At 41.3% G+C, this 22,067-nt stretch overlaps 1 long non-coding RNA gene across 3 annotated transcripts; it reads left to right on the top strand.

Annotated features, from left to right (window-relative positions):
* The first annotated feature begins 582 nt into the window (after window positions 1-582).
* Window positions 583-20,985, top strand: LOC113301729. Of its 3 annotated transcripts, XR_003336452.1 has the most exons (5): window positions 583-966; window positions 3,824-3,919; window positions 11,814-11,908; window positions 19,948-20,043; window positions 20,832-20,985. It is a non-coding gene; the product is annotated as an uncharacterized LOC113301729 (long non-coding RNA). The 3 variants fall into 3 exon arrangements; XR_003336451.1 differs by having other exon boundaries at window positions 19,948-20,985; XR_003336453.1 differs by lacking the exons at window positions 19,948-20,043; window positions 20,832-20,985 and adding an exon at window positions 12,694-12,847.
* The last annotated feature ends 1,082 nt before the right edge of the window (window positions 20,986-22,067 follow it).

Genomic DNA, 22,067 nt, shown 5'->3' with positions numbered 1-22,067 from the left:
TTTGTTTGGTATTCTAGGTGGTTAGGTAAATGGTGAGCAACAAAGCAGTGGGTTGATACAAAGGGAAATATCAAAGAGGACTTGGTGTTCACATGATAAATGGAGATCAAAAGAAGGCGTGTGACCATAAGGGTTAAAGTGGAGGACCAACTGACTTTGCCAAAGCTTACACATCAAGATGGTCATGCCAGCTGATACATTGTTCACATATGGGAAACAAAGATACTCCCTCCGTTTCTAAAAATATGCAAGTTTGGTTTTCACAAAAATTAAGAAAACCAATCATTGTAGCTACTTTTTCATGTTTTTTCCTAAACTATCCTTTGATCCCCACTCATTTGTTACTAGAGAAAGAGTAGAGAGAAGTGGTCCCCTTTTTGTATTAGGAGAGAAAAAGGAGAGAGAGAAGTGGTCCCTTTATGGGTATAATAATAAAATCATAACATTTGAATTTCCACATATGGAAACAAGCCTATTTTTTTGACATACCCAAATAAGGAAACCTGCCTATATTTTAGAAACGGAGGGAGTATATACAAGTCATAACTATCATTCTCTCATACACCTGAACTTGGTATTAATGCCTAACACACTGGTAAGCCTTGTATCACCTTCACCAATTATCACTTCCAATCTCAGAAACAAAATGTTCTTCCTCTACCCGACAACAGTACAACTCAAAACCTATTTTCTTTCTCTCTGATTAACCTAGCCCTCTCTACTGCAGAACCACCGACCATCACCGACCGCTCTCTGTCTCTCTACCCATTATCATTTCACATCAAAACCAGACAACTCCCATCCCTTATTTTTACTCATTTTCTTGTATCCATGAATTGAACAAAAATAAGGAAGTTATGGTGAACAGAAGCAGCATGTTTGTCAAAATAGGTCTGAAATCTGAATTCCTTTCAATCACCGACAACATCAGACACTCGCTGAAGACAATTAGGCGGCTGTGCAGTGGTGAGTTCAACAAAACATCAAATCCCTAATTTTGTCATTGTATTTTATTGGAAATGGGATTGAGAATGAGGATAATTGTTGTATAAATTGGGAAAGGATTGTAAGGCAGAGAACGAAGCCCTGACTAGCCAGAGCAACTAGCAGTAGTAAATTAGGTTTAATTTCATTTTGTATTATGTTCTAAACATCTTTGTTGGGGCATAGATGAATCCCTTAATTTACTGCTAAATTATTCATGTTTTCAATATTGTTCTTGTTGTGTTTCATTGAGTAAGGATGGGTTTAATCTAGAGCTGCCATTTACATAACTTTCACTTAGTATGTTTTGCATCCTAGGTTGTTAGAAATTGTGTAATTGTTGCTCCAACTTATGCTTAATTGAATCAATTGGTATGTGATTAGTTGTGCCTTAATAAGACAACTAATGCTAGATATTAATACCTTAGTTGACATTAAGCTATCCAACCTGAGATTACCCTGGATTAAACGACAAGCTTGAACCTTCAATGGTGTCCATTGTAAAGGGACAAGAACATAACTTGAAACTGAAATAGATTAGCATAGATTAGGTGGTGGATTCAACTGCCCTAGTTCCCTTTTATTTACACTTTTGTTTTCTAATTTGTGTTACATAAACTTATCTTGTCGTATCGACACACAACAAACACCCTTTTTGTCACTGCTTGTTTAGAATCAGTTTTAGTAAGACCTTAGCTTCAACTCAACACCCACCTTGTCCCTGTGGATCGACCTGTGCTTGCCCCGTGCTGTAAATCGACACTGTGCACTTGCATTTCTAATTGTAGGTACTCTTTCTAAGCCTACCAAGTTTTTGGCGCCTCTGCAGGGGACTCGGTAGCGGTGTAATTTTTTCTTTGTTTCCGTTTTACTGACTTTTAGCTTGATCCTGTATATATGTGTTAGATTATTGTCTTCAACCATTGTAGTGTAACTCGATGACCCATCTGTTATATAATCTGCATCCTCTTGTTAATGTTAGTTATAGTTTTTGTTTTTCAGTTTTAGTTCATCTGTAATTTTGTCGTGGTAGTGTAGCTTAGTCATTTTTCTATTTACATGCCCTGCATCCCTGTTAAAAGTTGTATGTCATTCCTTGTTGTAGATTTTAGTTACTGTAACTCTGTAGTTTTTCATATCGTCTTAATTTTTGGGTATTATTAGGTGTAGCTTAACTATTGTTCTTTTTACTTTGTCAGCATAATCTTGATTTAGGTTAGAGAGTCTGTAGATGTTTTTCACATAGCTTGTCTGTAATTATAGCTTGCATCTTAGTATTAGCTGCCCTTTCAGTCATCCACTTTTAGTACATATTTGCATCTATTTTGGTTGTAACTTTCTCAGTTTACTGCATATTACAATCTGTAGCTTAGTTGTACTTCATTAGGATTCCTTTGTTTTGAAATTTAAGACATATTACCATCTGTGTATATCCATTAGTAAGTTTAGTCACATAGGAATCTGTAGGATCGTAGTGTTTAGTTGTTCATTGGCACTTTGTTAACACCTGCTATTTCATTTAGCATTTGGCCTAACTTGAACTCAATCCTGCAAGACCTAGTTTATCACGTCTGAACTGCACTGCGATATCCATTCTGAAAATTTTGAGCTCTCCGTTGTGCTGACTGAATCTTGAGCAGTAATAAGTGTTACATAGTTGTTGTAGTTCTTCTTTCGCTTGTGTTAGCATAACTTAGATTTAGGTAGAGAATCTGTAGTTGTACTGTTTTTAATTTAAGTTTTGTATATATGTTCTTGGATTTTTCTGCTTACCTTCTATTGTTAGTATAGTGTCCATCTGTCTGTTCATCATGTATCTCATCCTGCATTGCATGTTGTAGCTTGCTCTATAGCATATTAGTCGTAGTAGTGTCTGTAATTCTTGCATTCTCATAGCTGCATCTTTATTATCATTCATGTGGTTTCAGTCAGTGTCGTCTATAACTGGTCACATCTTGTAGTCCAGTTTTCAGTTGTGTTTAACTTTCTCAGTCTGTAATATATCCCTTTCAGTTACTTAGGCATATAGGAGTCTGTAAGTATTATGTTAAGCTGTTTATTGTTGTCATTATTATACCTTAGAAGTATTTATCCATCTGTAAATCACCATCTGTAAGTAAAGGCAAATAGGATTAGGTAAGTACTTTGAAATGTTTAGCTGTGTATTGCATCTTTGCATCTTTCAAGTCATTTGGTTTACCTCCATCACTACTTTGTAGTATCATCTTTGTAAATCTGAGTCAGTTGCTTTTGTCGCTAGTGGTGTTCTGTAGCAATGCTTATACACTTGTTAGATTTCATAGTTTAAATCATTTTACCTTCTGTAGATTTTTGTCAGTCAACATCTAATTATATTTTGAAATTGTAGCTTCCATTTTCACTTAAATCGCTCCTGTAAATTTAGCATAACTTTAAATTTTGTAGCTTTTCATAAAATTTGCATCTGTAAGATAAGCATTGGAGTAAGTAATTGTACTTGTAGTCATCTAGTTCAGCTAGTCAACTATTAGTTCACAAATTCTCATCTCCCTGTAAATTATCATCTCACTCATTCTTGCATTTCTTCTATTCCCTTTTCTCTTCTGTAGCTTGTTTGTATTTGCATCTTATGTCTAAACCCCATTCTGTCATGCTCAGATCATTCAATTAGTGATTGTACAGTTTTTCAGTTAATTCATTATTGTAGTTCATAGCATTGTCATCTTGTGAAATACCAGTCCCAGCACCCCTGCACTCCATATTGCAGAATCCCTTTTCTGAAATTTTCAGTATTGGTGTTTTCATGTCGTTGCTTCAACTGTTCAATTCTGGGAACTGAAAGTTTTTGTTGAGCTAGCAGGTACCTGAAATTTCTACTGTGCAAACCAAATGAAAGGAAAAAAGGGATGAAAAAATAGATCAAATTTGTTGGTCTTCTCCATGTGTCGTGCCAGAGGTAAGTTTCTCAAAAAATAAAAATAAATAAATAATACTCGGTATGCTTGAGTTCTCCTTCGCTTATTACATGATTTGAGTTGTTTTGAATTTTGTTTTAGTGAAAAGAGCTTCATAATTTGTTATCAAATGCGAGCAGGCCACTCGTTAAGTTAAGTTAACAACAACATCATTTCTTAATCAAATAGAAACAACCATTTAGGACATGTAGGCTTTGTCAGGCAGATACTTTGTGACAGTAAATATGCACCCTTGGTAGAATATCTGAATTGCTGAATGGCGAGCCTAATTTAAAAACCTGGAGCACCATTTTTTTTTTGTCTTCATTTTTGTGAAAGGTCTGTTATGTCAGTATAGCTAAATCATTCTGTTTAGGACTTGTTAGTAACATTTAGAATAGATTCCTCTCATTCTTGTTTCGGGAAAAAAATGTCTGGATTTTGGACCGGTGTTAGGGATGAAAAATCATCGCATAAATCAATCAGAGAACTTGCACAAGAGCATGCTTCACGTTATGAGTTTACAGTAGACCACAATGTCAATAACTATAGGGATTATTACCAACCTTTTCAAGGTTCTGAGCTTCCATATACATACCCTAATTGCTATGCACACATGGACCAATCACCACAATGGGAAAATGACCAATTCTGTACTCCCCTTGAACAACTTAATATGCTTTTAAAAATGAATCTGATTCATTTACAAAATGATGGAAGGGAGAAGTGTCAAGATGAATTGTTTGTTGATCCTAATGAATTAAATTGTGAAAATAGTGTTTCTTTTCCAGCTCATGATCCACAAGATGACTACTATTTGTGGGTGAAACCGTTTCTGCTGATTTTGGTAATTTTGGGTGTGTGGATGAGAAACGAGTCTAAACTTTAAACAATGCACTGCACGAGTGAGTTTTGATTCGAGAGATCAATCTGTACAATCCTGGCCTAAACCAAGAAATGGACGTTCCAGGCTTGCTTCGGTCACAAAGTGAAGGAGATGGGTTGGTCTTAGGGAGGGAAGCAAAGAGAGTGTGGAGACCAGAATGGTTAATTCTGAAGATGTGGCTTGTTTTATGACCTGTATCAGAAAGTGGAACTGGCTTGTAGAATGAAAAGCTATCAGTTCTTGGTGATTTATGGATACTATGTTGTTGCCGACCAAAACTTGTTGTCTGGTGGAAATAGGTGAAACCTATTTATACAAGTCGTAATAAAACGTACCCTGGTCTCGTCGGAAGTGAAACGATTGAGTGGTGGAAGAGTAACGTGTAACATCAGGAATTATGCTTCCATAATGAAGGAGGTGTATCCGTTTACACCATTACTTCTTGCCATTACTAACCGCCCCGATTTATGACACTTTCTTGTAACAGGCGTATTGCACGTCGCACGCTGTAAACCTCCAGACCAATACCCTGATGAGCATCCCCCAGTTTGTGACATGTTTGATGTCTCGAGTGTTTTCGTGGAAAACATGTAGCATTTTTCTAGGTGTGGCAAGTTAAAATCAAGAGGCTTGCCGCAGGAAAATAACATGTGATGCTATTAGGCTTGTCTTGGATGGTCGCCTAAAACTTGCCACAAGTCTGTTAGTTCGGTGGCGAACTTCGATGGCTAAGATCGCATCTCATGAGGAAGGGTAGCCGTTGATTATGGCTACCTTGTGTTGGTGCCTGATAATGGCCGCAGTGACGTTTTGGTGTACGCCAATGGCATGGCTCGTGCATGCCAGTGGTGCAAGTGGCGCCTGGCGTAGCCATGGCCACTAGATTTAGGCGTTTGGTCGTCTAAAACTTGCCACAAGTTGGATGGCTGAGATTGCATCTCATGAGGAAGGGTAGCTGTCGATTATGACTACCTTCTGTTGGCGCCTGATAATGGTACAGTGGCGCCTTTAGCGCACGCCAGTGGCACTGCGGCATGGTTGGCATAGTTCGTGCATACCAGTATCGTGGTGGAGTGGATGGCATAGTTTGTGCATGCCAGCGGCACGATGGTGTAAGTGGCGCCTGGCGTAGCCATGGCCACTGAAATTTTGGCACGTTGGTGTTAGACTCAAACGTGGTGTGGCAACATCAGTTTTAATGGCCACATTGATCCCCATTTTCCGTGGATCATTGTTTGGCTCGGTTGGCGTGGCAACTTTTCCTAAATTAGGGTTTGGCACATGTCGAAAACCACCCCAACATAATTAGCATTTATGGCATGTAGCATGTGGTAGGTGGCGCGGATGGAATTTTATTTTATACAAACGATGCCAGAGTCATGCGGAGGAGCCATAGGCAGGCCACCATGTAAAAACATCCACATGAACATATATTTCCACGAGTGGCCATGGTGTGGCGCCTTTTTTAGGGTTCCTAAATCCGTACGACTTGCGACATGTTGCGGGCCGAGTGACATAGTTTTGGGCCACGATTAGAAATTATGGTTTCATCCACCGCCACTAGAGATGGCCGCGCCTAGGGTTCAGGCTAGCCAATTGAAGTCCGTTGTGAAGCTAGTCACACACGGAGATGGGTTGGCAAGTTTTGGCGTGCTATCGCGGTAAGTGGCGTGTTTGGCATGTGCACTTGGCATGCCTGTTTGGCATGTGTGCGCCTGAATGCATTGTGTTTGTTTTGGCATGTTTGGCATGCGTTAGTATGTTGGCATGGTTTTGGGAATCCAACTTAATATGGCGACCTCTTGATACAATTTCCACCTCTTTTAAGGCTGTGACAGTTTAGAGCAACCTGATTGGTCAATGAAAGTAGGGAGCGCAAGCATGAGCGTGACTACCCTTTTGGTGCGCGTGGCAGGTTTAATGCGACCTGATTGGTCGATGGGGAATAGGCCGACAAGTATGGTCCCAACCACAATCATGGGAGTGTGGCAGGTTTAAGGCGACCTGATTGGCCGATAAAGGAGTAGGGTCGGTTAGGTAACATGGGGCGTGGCCAAGTGGCGCCGTATGGCATGTGTTGTGGCCACGCTTCCTCTCATTGTTGTTCCTTCTCGCTACTCTTTGTTTTCTGATTTTGGGCTGGACTCTGCACCTTATTAATCCGCGGTGGATCATTTGCTTAGTTGCTTAAGCGTAATTTCGACCAACGGGTCTAATATACTGCGCAGGGCGTAAAAACCCTAATTTTCAAATTAGTCAGGTTCATGATTTTTTGTGAGTTATCACAAAATTAATTGGATTTTGTGTGCTGCCACAAAATTCCTTATTTACAGAGTGCAGTGTGCTTTCTGTCTGAGCATTTTGTGCAATGGCCTTAACTTTGGTACTTGGAAATCCGTGCTACTCTGCTGCGGTGAACCAAATCGTCATGCCATACCGATATTAAGGTTCTGGGGGAACATAGCACAAAAAGTACTCAGTGAATCTTATATTAATAAGTAATATAGGCAGGGCGCCGAAATTTACAGAACATCTGGGATGGTTGATACATGCCAGTCTGGATAAATTTCATGTAAATATATTGAACGACTCAATAAATATGCGGTGGAGAGGTTGAACACTCATCACTTTACATGGCCTGTTTCTTTGCAGAGTGACGACACATTAAATGTGAGGTTTTACAATTTTAACCTGAACTAAAACCACCATCAACATTAAGTCCCCTGCTTAGCACGTAACAGTGGACATTGTTGCGGGGTAAGCATGAGATGGTGACAGATGAGGATAAAATCAAAGGGAAGACATTAAGAGATTGCCAGAAAATTCGACTAAACTTTGGCAAGAGGCATGAGTAGTCTATGATCCTTGTGTTGGCATACTTCTGGCTTGGCCACAGGGTGCTGATGCCATGGAGTTGGCGCAGTGATCCTTAATACAAAGATGCGTGTGAGGTGGTGAAGCCGTCATCACTATGACAACAGTAGTGAGTGTTGGGAGTTTGAACGTCTCAACATTAAGAGGAAAGATGTGTTGAGGCAGTATGCCTAACAACACAGTGGTGAGTGTGAGGAAATTCCACGTCTCAACACTAAGGAAAATATGTGTTGAGGAGTTTTCCTGGCAACACGATGTGTTGAGGCAGTTTTCCTGGAACACAGTGGTGAGTGTTGAGGAAATTTCCACGTTCAACACTAAGGAAAAAATATGTGTTGAGGCGGTTTTCCTGGCAACACGGATGTGGTGAGTGTTGAGGAAATTTCCACGTCTCAACACTAAGGCAAAAAATATGTGTTGAGGCAGTTTTCCTGGAAACATGGATGTGGTGAGCGTTGAGGAAATTTCCACGTCTCAACACCAAGGGAAAAAATATGTGTTGAGGCAGTTTGCCTGGCAACAGATGTGGTGAGTGTTGAGGAAATTTCCACGTCTCAACACCAAGGGAAAAAATATGTGTTGAGGCAGTTGCCTGGCAACACAGTGGTGAGTGTTGAGGAATTTCCACGTCTCAACACCAAGGAAAATGTGTTGAGAGTATGCCTGAACACATGTGGTGTTGAGGAATTTCCACGTCTCAACACCAAGGGAAAAATATGTGTTGAGGCAGCATGCCTGGCAACACAGTGTGAGTGTTGAGGAATTTGCACATCTCAACACTAAGAGAAAATGTTTGAGGCATGCTAGCAACACAAGTGAGTGTTAGGAATTTGCACGTCTCAACACTAAGAGAAAATGTGTTGAGGCAGTATGCCTGACAACAATAGTGGTGTTGAGGAATTTGCACGTCTCAACTAAAGGAGAGTGTTGAGGCAGCATGCCTGACAACAGTAGTGTGTTGAGGAATTTCCATCTCAACACCAAGAGGAGGTGTGTTGAGGCAGCATGCCTGGCAACAATAGTGAGTGTTGAGGAATTTACACGTCTCAACACTAAGAGGAAAAGTGTGTTGAGGAGCATGCCTGCAACACAGTAGTGAGTGTTGAGGAATTTACACGTCTCAACACTAAGAGGAAGGATGTGTTGAGGAAGCATGCCTAGCAACACAGTAGTGAGTGTTGATGAATTTACACGTCTCAACACTGAGAAAGGATGTGTTGGGAAAGCATGCCTAGCAACACAATAGTGAGTGTTGAGAATTTACACGTCTCAACACTAAGAGGAAAAATGTGTTGGGCAGTATGCCTACAACACAATAGTGGTGTTGAGGAATTTGCACATGTGTTGCTCACAACAAATAGTGAGGAGCACATACACCAAAGGAGAGTGTGCTGGGGCAGCATGCCTGACAACACAGTAGTGAGTGTTGAGGAATTTACACGTATCAATACTAAGAGATTTAAAACTTATTTAATATGCCTAATAGATATAAAACATTAGTTTAAGGATAGATACTTAGCTCTGTCTCCGCTAGGCATGTCCTTCGCGCATGACTGGGCTTTAGGTGTATCAGGCTCTCCCGTGAGTAAGCAGCGTGACAAAAGTACCCATGTGTTATTATCCTGAGATTATTTCCTCGTGGAATATGTGCTTACATTGCATTCGTTGGTAAGGCGGTGACTGTGTTTAAACTTTTAAACCTTAAGGAGGCTTCAGTACCCAAGCGTAGCTTACTTTGATTGTACCACCTTGAATCCACGCCTCTGTGATTTGATACAAGTTTATCGTACTCTTCTGGATGGGATGCTTGGAACATTACATGGACGAAATATTCTTTGTAGTGGTTGCTGCTATGGTGAAGCTCAAACGAGCATCAGCGGTTCTTGGCAGTAGCTGTGATCAGAAGAGATTTGGCTGGATGCGATCACAATCCTTGACAGGGAGGAGTGGCGGCTACAGGAACGAACCTTGGTAAGAAGGAGTGGCGGCTTCTGGAGAGAACGTTGAAGAGGCTTCTGGAGCGAAACGTTGATAAGGAGCGACTTCTGGAGGTGAGACGTTGAAGCGGCTCCTGGAGCGAAATGTTGAAGCGGAGCGGCTTCTGGGGAGAACGTTGAAGAGGCTCCTGAAGTGAAACGTGGAAGCGGAGCGGATTCTGGAGCGAAATGTTGAAGAGGGCGGCTTCTGGAGGTGAGACGTTGAAGCGGCTTCTGGAGCGGAGCGGCTTCTGGGAAGAATGTTGAAGCGTCTCCTGGAGTGAAACGTGGAAGCGGAGCGGCTTCTAGGGAGAACGTTGAAGCGGTTCCTGGAGTGAAACGTGGAAGCGGAGCGGCTTCTGGAGCGAAACGTTGAAGCGGAGCGGTTCTGGAAGCGAAAAGTTGAAGCGGCTCCTGGAGCAAAGTTCGAAGCGCCAACGCAACACGGATGAGAGCTTGAAAATATATCTCGGCGTTGTACCTTGGAGAAATAAAAATCTCACACACATGTTCCATCATAGATTACATGGTTTTGTGAACAGAGTCCCCAGAAAGCATTAATGCACAACTCCACCAATTGATGTTTGGTCACATTTGGTTTATGACAATCTAACGCCCGAATTCTGAATCCCTTGACTAATCATTCGGATGTTCATTGTTTCGCTCCTTTTGAGTTGTGGCCATGTCTGTTTGAGCCTTAGCAAAAACTTCTTGTATTTCCATCAAATCAGCAATGGTAATAGGGATCGGCTTCCTCTGGCTCCTCCAGTCTCTCGTTCTGATGGTAAAGTAGCAACGGCTCTGGCGACGGTTGGAGGTGTCACACTTGAAGAAACGTTGGGGGTGGGGGCAGCGGTTCTTGATCTGGTGATCGGAGGTGTAACACCCGAAGGAATATTTTCCGCGCCGCTGGTGTTGACAGTTGGCTTGTTAATGCCACTGGAAGGAACGTTAACACCGAGGATAATTTCAGCGCTAGTGTTTTCAGGGTTTGTTGCTGATCCAGACCTGAGTTCCACCATCTTGAGATAGGGATTGAAAAATGAAATCGTAAATTGGAAATTGATATTGCAACCGAGAGATTAATTCTCCCACTGTGGTCGCCAATTAGTATAGTGTCCATCTGTCTGTTCATCATGTATCTCATCCTGCATTGCATGTTGTAGCTTGCTCTATAGCATATTAGTCGTAGTAGTGTCTGTAATTCTTGCATTCTCATAGCTGCATCTTTATTATCATTCATGTGGTTTCAGTCAGTGTCGTTTATAACTGGTCACATCTTGTAGTCCAGTTTTCAGTTGTGTTTAACTTTCTCAGTCTGTAATATATCCCTTTCAGTTACTTAGGCATATAGGAGTCTGTAAGTATTATGTTAAGCTGTTTATTGTTGTCATTATTATACCTTAGAAGTATTTATCCATCTGTAAATCACCATCTGTAAGTAAAGGCAAATAGGATTAGGTAAGTACTTTGAAATGTTTAGCTGTGTATTGCATCTTTGCATCTTTCAAGTCATTTGGTTTACCTCCATCACTACTTTGTAGTATCATCTTTGTAAATCTGAGTCAGTTGCTTTTGTCGCTAGTGGTGTTATGTAGCAATGCTTATACACTTGTTAGATTTCATAGTTTAAATCATTTTACCTTCTGTAGATTTTTGTCAGTCAACATCTAATTATATTTTGAAATTGTAGCTTCCATTTTCACTTAAATCGCTCCTGTAAATTTAGCATAACTTTAAATTTTGTAGCTTTTCATAAAATTTGCATCTGTAAGATAAGCATTGGAGTAAGTAATTGTACTTGTAGTCATCTAGTTCAGCTAGTCAACTATTAGTTCACAAATTCTCATCTCCCTATTATCATCTCACTCATTCTTGCATTTCTTCTATTCCCTTTTCTCTTCTGTAGCTTGTTTGTATTTGCATCTTATGTCTAAACCCCATTCTGTCATGCTCAGATCATTCAATTAGTGATTGTACAGTTTTTCAGTTAATTCATTATTGTAGTTCATAGCATTGTCATCTTGTGAAATACCAGTCCCAGCACCCCTGCACTCCATATTGCAGAATCCCTTTTCTGAAATTTTCAGTATTGGTGTTTTCATGTCGTTGCTTCAACTGTTCAATTCTGGGAACTGAAAGTTTTTGTTGAGCTAGCAGGTACCTGAAATTTCTACTGTGCAAACCAAATGAAAGGAAAAAGGGATGAAAAAATAGATCAAATTTGTTGGTCTTCTCCATGTGTCGTGCCAGAGGTAAGTTTCTCAAAAATAAAAATAAATAAATAATACTCGGTATGCTTGAGTTCTCCTTCGCTTATTACATGATTTGAGTTGTTTTGAATTTTGTTTTAGTGAAAAGAGCTTCATAATTTGTTATCAAATGCGAGCAGGCCACTCGTTAAGTTAAGTTCAACAACATCATTTCTTAATCAAATAGAAACAACCATTTAGGACATGTAGGCTTTGTCAGGCAGATACTTTGTGACAGTAAATATGCACCCTTGGTAGAATATCTGAATTGCTGAATGGCGAGCCTAATTTAAAAACCTGGAGCACCATTTTTTTTTGTCTTCATTTTTGTGAAAGGTCTGTTATGTCAGTATAGCTAAATCATTCTGTTTAGGACTTGTTAGTAACATTTAGAATAGATTCCTCTCATTCTTGTTTCGGGAAAAAAATGTCTGGATTTTGGACCGGTGTTAGGGATGAAAAATCATCGCATAAATCAATCAGAGAACTTGCACAAGAGCATGCTTCACGTTATGAGTTTACAGTAGACCACAATGTCAATAACTATAGGGATTATTACCAACCTTTTCAAGGTTCTGAGCTTCCATATACATACCCTAATTGCTATGCACACATGGACCAATCACCACAATGGGAAAATGACCAATTCTGTACTCCCCTTGAACAACTTAATATGCTTTTAAAAATGAATCTGATTCATTTACAAAATGATGGAAGGGAGAAGTGTCAAGATGAATTGTTTGTTGATCCTAATGAATTAAATTGTGAAAATAGTGTTTCTTTTCCAGCTCATGATCCACAAGATGACTACTATTTGTGGGTGAAACCGTTTCTGCTGATTTTGGTAATTTTGGGTGTGTGGATGAGAAACGAGTCTAAACTTTAAACAATGCACTGCACGGGAGTACTTTTGATTCGAGAGATCAATCTGTACAATCCTGGCCTAAACCAAGAAATGGACGTTCCAGGCTTGCTTCGGTCACAAAGTGAAGGAGATGGGTTGGTCTTAGGGAGGGAAGCAAAGAGAGTGTGGAGACCAGAATGGTTAATTCTGAAGATGTGGCTTGTTTTATGACCTGTATCAGAAAGTGGAACTGGCTTGTAGAATGAAAAGCTATCAGTTCTTGGTGATTTATGGATACTATGTTGTTGCCGACCAAAACTTGTTGTCTGGTGGAAATAGGTGAAACCTATTTATACAAGTCGTAATAAAACGTACCCTGGTCTCGTCGGAAGTGAAACGATTGAGTGGTGGAAGAGTAACGTGTAACATCAGGAATTATGCTTCCATAATGAAGGAGGTGTATCCGTTTACACCATTACTTCTTGCCATTACTAACCGCCCCGATTTATGACACTTTCTTGTAACAGGCGTATTGCACGTCGCACGCTGTAAACCTCCAGACCAATACCCTGATGAGCATCCCCCAGTTTGTGACATGTTTGATGTCTCGAGTGTTTTCGTGGAAAACATGTAGCATTTTTCTAGGTGTGGCAAGTTAAAATCAAGAGGCTTGCCGCAGGAAAATAACATGTGATGCTATTAGGCTTGTCTTGGATGGTCGCCTAAAACTTGCCACAAGTCTGTTAGTTCGGTGGCGAACTTCGATGGCTAAGATCGCATCTCATGAGGAAGGGTAGCCGTTGATTATGGCTACCTTGTGTTGGTGCCTGATAATGGCGCAGTGACGTTTTGGTGTACGCCAATGGCATGGCTCGTGCATGCCAGTGGTGCAAGTGGCGCCTGGCGTAGCCATGGCCACTAGATTTAGGCGTTTGGTCGTCTAAAACTTGCCACAAGTTGGATGGCTGAGATTGCATCTCATGAGGAAGGGTAGCTGTCGATTATGACTACCTTCTGTTGGCGCCTGATAATGGTACAGTGGCGCCTTTAGCGCACGCCAGTGGCACTGCGGCATGGTTGGCATAGTTCGTGCATACCAGTATCGTGGTGGAGTGGATGGCATAGTTTGTGCATGCCAGCGGCACGATGGTGTAAGTGGCGCCTGGCGTAGCCATGGCCACTGAAATTTTGGCACGTTGGTGTTAGACTCAAACGTGGTGTGGCAACATCAGTTTTAATGGCCACATTGATCCCCATGTTCCGTGGATCATTGTTTGGCTCGGTTGGCGTGGCAACTTTTCCTAAATTAGGGTTTGGCATGTCGAAACCCTAATTAGCATATATGGCATGTAGCATGTGGTAGGTGGCCGTGACATGGCATTTTATACAAACGATGCCAGAGTCATGTCGGAGGAGCCATAGGAAGGCCACCATGTAGAAACGGCCACAGGAACATATATTTCCACGAGTGGCCATGGTGTGGCGCCTTTTTTAGGGTTTCCTAAATCCGTACGGCTTGCGGCATGTTGCGGGCCCGAGATGACATAATTTTGGGCCACGATTAGAAATTAAGGTTTCATCCACCGCCACTAGAGAATGGCCGCGCCTAGGGTTCAGGCTATCCGAATTGAAGTCTGTTGTGAAGCTGGTCACGCACGGAGATTGGGTTGGCAAGTTTTGGCATGCTATTGCGGTAAGTGGCGTGTTTGGCATGTGCACTTGGCATGCCTGTTTGGCGTGTGTGATTGGCATGCCGTTTGGTATGTGCATCTGGCATGTTTGTTTTTGGCATGTTTGGCATGCCGTTAGTATTTTGGCATGGTTTTGGGAAGCCAACTTAGTATGGCGACCTCTTGACACAATGTCCACCTCTTTTAAGGCTGTGGAAGGTTTAGAGCAACCTGATTGGTCAATGAAAGTAGGGAGCGGGACAAGCATGAGCGTGGCTACCCTTTTGGTGCGCGTGGCAGGTTTAATGCGACCTGATTGGTCGATGGGGAATAGGGCCGACAAGTATGGGCCCAGCCACAACTCATGGGAGTGTGGCAGGTTTAAGGCGACCTGATTGGCCGACAAAGGAGTAGGGCCGGTTAGGTAACATGGGGCGTGGCCAAGTGGCGCCGTCTGGCCTGTGGTGTGTCCATGCTTCCTCTCATTGTTGTTCCTTCTCCGCTACTCTTTGTTTTCTGATTTTAGGCAGGACTCTGCACCTATTAATCCGCGGTGGATCAATTGCTCAATTGCTTAAGCGTAATTTCGACCAACGAGGTCCAATATACTACGCAGGGCGCAAAAACCCTAATTTTGCAAATTAGTCAGGTTCATGATTTTTTTGTGAGTTATCACAAAATTAATTGGATTTTGTGTGCTGCCACAAAATTCCTTATTTACAGAGTGCAGTGTGCTTTCTGTCTGAGCATTTTGTGCAATGGCCTTAACTTTGGTACTTGGAAATCCATGCTACTCTGCTGCGAGTGAACCCAAATCCGTTATGCCATACCGATATTAAGGGTTCTGTCGGGGAACATAGCACAAGAAAAGTACTCAGTGAATCTTATATTAATAAGTAATATAGGCAGGGCGCCGAAATTTACAGAACATCTGGGATGGTTGCTACATGTGCCAGTCTGGATAAATTTCATGTAAATATATTGAACGGCTCAATAAATATGTCGGTGGAGAGGTTGAACAATCATCACTTTACATGGCTCTGTTTCTTTGCAGAGTGACGACACATTAAATGTGAGGTTATACAATTTTAACCCTGAACTAAAAACCACCATCAACATTACGTCCCCTGCTTAGCACGTAACAGTGGAATTGTTGCGGGGTAAGCATGAGATGGTGACAGATGAGGATAAAAATCGAAAGGGAAGACATTAAGAGATTGCCAGAAAAATTCGACTAACCTTTGGCAGGAGGCATGAGTAGTCTATGATCCTTGTGTTGGCATACTTCTGGCTTGGCCACAGGGTGCTGATGCCATGGAGCGTTGGCGCAGTGATCCTTAATACAAAGATGCGTGTTGAGGTGGTGAAGCCGTCAGCACTATGACAACAGTAGTGAGTGTTGAGGAGTTTGAACGTATCAACATTAAGAGGAAAGATGTGTTGAGGCAGTATGCCTAACAACACAGTGGTGACTGGTGAGGAAATTCCACGTCTCAACACTAAAGGAAAATATGTGTTGAGGCAGTTTTCCTGGCAACACAGATGTGTTGAGGCAATTTTCCTGGCAACACAGTGGTGAGTGTTGAGGAAATTTCCACGTCTCAACACTAAGGAAAAAATATGTGTTGAGGCGGTTTTCCTGGCAACTCGGATGTGGTGAGTATTGAGGAAATTTCCACGTCTCAACACTAAGGGAAAAAAATATGTGTTGAGGCAGTTTGCCTGGAAACACGGATGTGGTGAGTGTTGAGGAAATTTTCACGTCTCAACACCAAGGGAAAAAATATGTGTTGAGGCAGTTTTCCTGGCAACACGGATGTGGTGAGTGTTGAGGAAATTTCCACGTATCAACACCAAGGGAAAAAATATGTGTTGAGGCAGCATGCCTGGCAACACAGTGGTGAGTGTTGAGGAATTTGCACGTCTCAACACTAAGAGGAAAATGTGTTGAGGCAGTATGCCTGAAAACACAATAGTGGTGTTGAGGAATTTGCACGTCTCAACGCCAAGAGGAGGGTGTGTTGAGGCAGCATGCCTGGCAACACAGTAGTGAGTGTTGAGGAATTTGCACATCTCAACAATAAGAGAAAGGATGTGTTGCGGAAGCATGCCTAGCAACACAATAGTGAGTGTTAAGGAATTTACACGTCTCAACACTAAGAGGAAAAATGTGTTGAGGCAGTATGCCTGACAAACAATAGTGGTGTTGAGGAATTTGCACGTCTCAACACCAAAAGGAGAGTGTGTTGAGGCAGCATGCCTGACAATACAGTAGTGAGTGTTGAGGAATTTACACATCTCAACACGAAGAGGAAAGGTGTGTTGAGGCAGCATGCCTGGCAACACAGTAGTGAGTGTTGAGGAATTTACACGTCTCAACACCAAGAGGAAAAGTGTGTTGAGGCAGCATGCCTGGCAACACAGTAGTGAGTGTTGAGGAATTTACACGTCTCAACACTAAGAGGAAGGATGTGTTGAGGAAGCATGCCTAGCAACACAGTAGTGAGTGTTGAGGAATTTACACGTCTCAACACTAAGAGGAAAGGATGTGTTGAGGAAGCATGCCTAGCAACACAGTAGTGAGTGTTGATGAATTTACACGTCTCAACACTGAGAGGAAAGGATGTGTTGGGAAAGCATGCCTAGCAACACAATAGTGAGTGTTGAGGAATTTACACGTCTCAACACTAAGAGGAAAAATGTGTTGAGGCAGTATGCCTGACAACACAATAGTGGTGTTGAGGAATTTGCACATCTCAACACCAAAAGGAGAGTGTGCTGGGGCAGCATGCCTGACAACACAGTAGTGAGTGTTGAGGAATTTACACGTATCAATACTAAGAGATTTAAAACTTATTTAATATGCCTAATAGATATAAAACATTAGTTTAAGGATAGATACTTAGCTCTGTCTCCGCTAGGCATGTCCTTCGCGCATGACTGGGCTTTAGGTGTATCAGGCTCTCCCGTGAGTAAGCAGCGTGACAAAAGTACCCATGTGTTATTATCCTGAGATTATTTCCTCGTGGAATATGTGCTTACATTGCATTCGTTGGTAAGGCGGTGACTGTGTTTAAACTTTTAAACCTTAAGGAGGCTTCAGTACCCAAGCGTAGCTTACTTTGATTGTACCACCTTGAATCCACGCCTCTGTGATTTGATACAAGTTTATCGTACTCTTCTGGATGGGATGCTTGGAACATTACATGGACGAAATATTCTTTGTAGTGGTTGCTGCTATGGTGAAGCTCAAACGAGCATCAGCGGTTCTTGGCAGTAGCTGTGATCAGAAGAGATTTGGCTGGATGCGATCACAATCCTTGACAGGGAGGAGTGGCGGCTACAGGAACGAACCTTGGTAAGAAGGAGTGGCGGCTTCTGGAGAGAACGTTGAAGAGGCTTCTGGAGCGAAACGTTGATAAGGAGCGACTTCTGGAGGTGAGACGTTGAAGCGGCTCCTGGAGCGAAATGTTGAAGCGGAGCGGCTTCTGGGGAGAACGTTGAAGAGGCTCCTGAAGTGAAACGTGGAAGCGGAGCGGATTCTGGAGCGAAATGTTGAAGAGGGCGGCTTCTGGAGGTGAGACGTTGAAGCGGCTTCTGGAGCGGAGCGGCTTCTGGGAAGAATGTTGAAGCGTCTCCTGGAGTGAAACGTGGAAGCGGAGCGGCTTCTAGGGAGAACGTTGAAGCGGTTCCTGGAGTGAAACGTGGAAGCGGAGCGGCTTCTGGAGCGAAACGTTGAAGCGGAGCGGTTCTGGAAGCGAAAAGTTGAAGCGGCTCCTGGAGCAAAGTTCGAAGCGCCAACGCAACACGGATGAGAGCTTGAAAATATATCTCGGCGTTGTACCTTGGAGAAATAAAAAATCTCACACACATGTTCCATCATAGATTACATGGTTTTGTGAACAGAGTCCCCAGAAAGCATTAATGCACAACTCCACCAATTGATGTTTGGTCACATTTGGTTTATGACAATCTAACGCCCGAATTCTGAATCCCTTGACTAATCATTCGGATGTTCATTGTTTCGCTCCTTTTGAGTTGTGGCCATGTCTGTTTGAGCCTTAGCAAAAACTTCTTGTATTTCCATCAAATCAGCAATGGTAATAGGGATCGGCTTCCTCTGGCTCCTCCAGTCTCTCGTTCTGATGGTAAAGTAGCAACGGCTCTGGCGACGGTTGGAGGTGTCACACTTGAAGAAACGTTGGGGGTGGGGGCAGCGGTTCTTGATCTGGTGATCGGAGGTGTAACACCCGAAGGAATATTTTCCGCGCCGCTGGTGTTGACAGTTGGCTTGTTAATGCCACTGGAAGGAACGTTAACACCGAGGATAATTTCAGCGCTAGTGTTTTCAGGGTTTGTTGCTGATCCAGACCTGAGTTCCACCATCTTGAGATAGGGATTGAAAAATGAAATCGTAAATTGGAAATTGATATTGCAACCGAGAGATTAATTCTCCCACTGTGGTCGCCAATTAGTATAGTGTCCATCTGTCTGTTCATCATGTATCTCATCCTGCATTGCATGTTGTAGCTTGCTCTATAGCATATTAGTCGTAGTAGTGTCTGTAATTCTTGCATTCTCATAGCTGCATCTTTATTATCATTCATGTGGTTTCAGTCAGTGTCGTTTATAACTGGTCACATCTTGTAGTCCAGTTTTCAGTTGTGTTTAACTTTCTCAGTCTGTAATATATCCCTTTCAGTTACTTAGGCATATAGGAGTCTGTAAGTATTATGTTAAGCTGTTTATTGTTGTCATTATTATACCTTAGAAGTATTTATCCATCTGTAAATCACCATCTGTAAGTAAAGGCAAATAGGATTAGGTAAGTACTTTGAAATGTTTAGCTGTGTATTGCATCTTTGCATCTTTCAAGTCATTTGGTTTACCTCCATCACTACTTTGTAGTATCATCTTTGTAAATCTGAGTCAGTTGCTTTTGTCGCTAGTGGTGTTATGTAGCAATGCTTATACACTTGTTAGATTTCATAGTTTAAATCATTTTACCTTCTGTAGATTTTTGTCAGTCAACATCTAATTATATTTTGAAATTGTAGCTTCCATTTTCACTTAAATCGCTCCTGTAAATTTAGCATAACTTTAAATTTTGTAGCTTTTCATAAAATTTGCATCTGTAAGATAAGCATTGGAGTAAGTAATTGTACTTGTAGTCATCTAGTTCAGCTAGTCAACTATTAGTTCACAAATTCTCATCTCCCTATAAATTATCATCTCACTCATTCTTGCATTTCTTCTATTCCCTTTTCTCTTCTGTAGCTTGTTTGTATTTGCATCTTATGTCTAAACCCCATTCTGTCATGCTCAGATCATTCAATTAGTGATTGTACAGTTTTTCAGTTAATTCATTATTGTAGTTCATAGCATTGTCATCTTGTGAAATACCAGTCCCAGCACCCCTGCACTCCATATTGCAGAATCCCTTTTCTGAAATTTTCAGTATTGGTGTTTTCATGTCGTTGCTTCAACTGTTCAATTCTGGGAACTGAAAGTTTTTGTTGAGCTAGCAGGTACCTGAAATTTCTACTGTGCAAACCAAATGAAAGGAAAAAAGGGATGAAAAAATAGATCAAATTTGTTGGTCTTCTCCATGTGTCGTGCCAGAGGTAAGTTTCTCAAAAAATAAAAATAAATAAATAATACTCGGTATGCTTGAGTTCTCCTTCGCTTATTACATGATTTGAGTTGTTTTGAATTTTGTTTTAGTGAAAAGAGCTTCATAATTTGTTATCAAATGCGAGCAGGCCACTCGTTAAGTTAAGTTAACAACAACATCATTTCTTAATCAAATAGAAACAACCATTTAGGACATGTAGGCTTTGTCAGGCAGATACTTTGTGACAGTAAATATGCACCCTTGGTAGAATATCTGAATTGCTGAATGGCGAGCCTAATTTAAAAACCTGGAGCACCATTTTTTTTTGTCTTCATTTTTGTGAAAGGTCTGTTATGTCAGTATAGCTAAATCATTCTGTTTAGGACTTGTTAGTAACATTTAGAATAGATTCCTCTCATTCTTGTTTCGGGAAAAAAATGTCTGGATTTTGGACCGGTGTTAGGGATGAAAAATCATCGCATAAATCAATCAGAGAACTTGCACAAGAGCATGCTTCACGTTATGAGTTTACAGTAGACCACAATGTCAATAACTATAGGGATTATTACCAACCTTTTCAAGGTTCTGAGCTTCCATATACATACCCTAATTGCTATGCACACATGGACCAATCACCACAATGGGAAAATGACCAATTCTGTACTCCCCTTGAACAACTTAATATGCTTTTAAAAATGAATCTGATTCATTTACAAAATGATGGAAGGGAGAAGTGTCAAGATGAATTGTTTGTTGATCCTAATGAATTAAATTGTGAAAATAGTGTTTCTTTTCCAGCTCATGATCCACAAGATGACTACTATTTGTGGGTGAAACCGTTTCTGCTGATTTTGGTAATTTTGGGTGTGTGGATGAGAAACGAGTCTAAACTTTAAACAATGCACTGCACGGGAGTACTTTTGATTCGAGAGATCAATCTGTACAATCCTGGCCTAAACCAAGAAATGGACGTTCCAGGCTTGCTTCGGTCACAAAGTGAAGGAGATGGGTTGGTCTTAGGGAGGGAAGCAAAGAGAGTGTGGAGACCAGAATGGTTAATTCTGAAGATGTGGCTTGTTTTATGACCTGTATCAGAAAGTGGAACTGGCTTGTAGAATGAAAAGCTATCAGTTCTTGGTGATTTATGGATACTATGTTGTTGCCGACCAAAACTTGTTGTCTGGTGGAAATAGGTGAAACCTATTTATACAAGTCGTAATAAAACGTACCCTGGTCTCGTCGGAAGTGAAACGATTGAGTGGTGGAAGAGTAACGTGTAACATCAGGAATTATGCTTCCATAATGAAGGAGGTGTATCCGTTTACACCATTACTTCTTGCCATTACTAACCGCCCCGATTTATGACACTTTCTTGTAACAGGCGTATTGCACGTCGCACGCTGTAAACCTCCAGACCAATACCCTGATGAGCATCCCCCAGTTTGTGACATGTTTGATGTCTCGAGTGTTTTCGTGGAAAACATGTAGCATTTTTCTAGGTGTGGCAAGTTAAAATCAAGAGGCTTGCCGCAGGAAAATAGCATGTGATGCTATTAAGCTTGTCTTGTCTGGTCGCCTAAAAATAACATGTGATTGCTTTCAAAAACTGGATTCAAATTCTTCTGAGCACTTCCCTTTTTATTAGACAATTTGTTCATCTCAAACAGTTGATAATGAAGATTAGCTAGTACTTCTTTTGAATCCTTTATCATCAGCTCATGATATCTAATGCAACCTTTAACAGTAAGAATATGTTTTCTTAGAGAATCTTGAGAACTATCATGAAGAGAGACATCATGAGTTTCAACCATAACTGATGCACAGAGTGCTAAATCATCAAGAGATTACTCTTCTTTTACCGATTTCTCCATTGAAATAAAATAGTTTTCTTTCGGACAGGATGGGAGAAAATCAAGGAATAATTTGGTTTATGGAAACCGAAAATATTTTTCCCAAAAATAAAAGATATCTATTATTTTTCACTAAAAAAACAGACATGAACAACCTGCCCAGATTTATGCTTCCTCACAATGA

The sequence above is a fragment of the Papaver somniferum genome, chromosome 1 (assembly GCF_003573695.1).
Source record: "Papaver somniferum cultivar HN1 chromosome 1, ASM357369v1, whole genome shotgun sequence".
Lineage (NCBI taxonomy): Eukaryota > Viridiplantae > Streptophyta > Magnoliopsida > Ranunculales > Papaveraceae > Papaver > Papaver somniferum.
The sequence above is the reverse complement of the archived record's forward strand: the minus strand, read 5'-3'. Positions and strand labels throughout refer to the sequence as shown.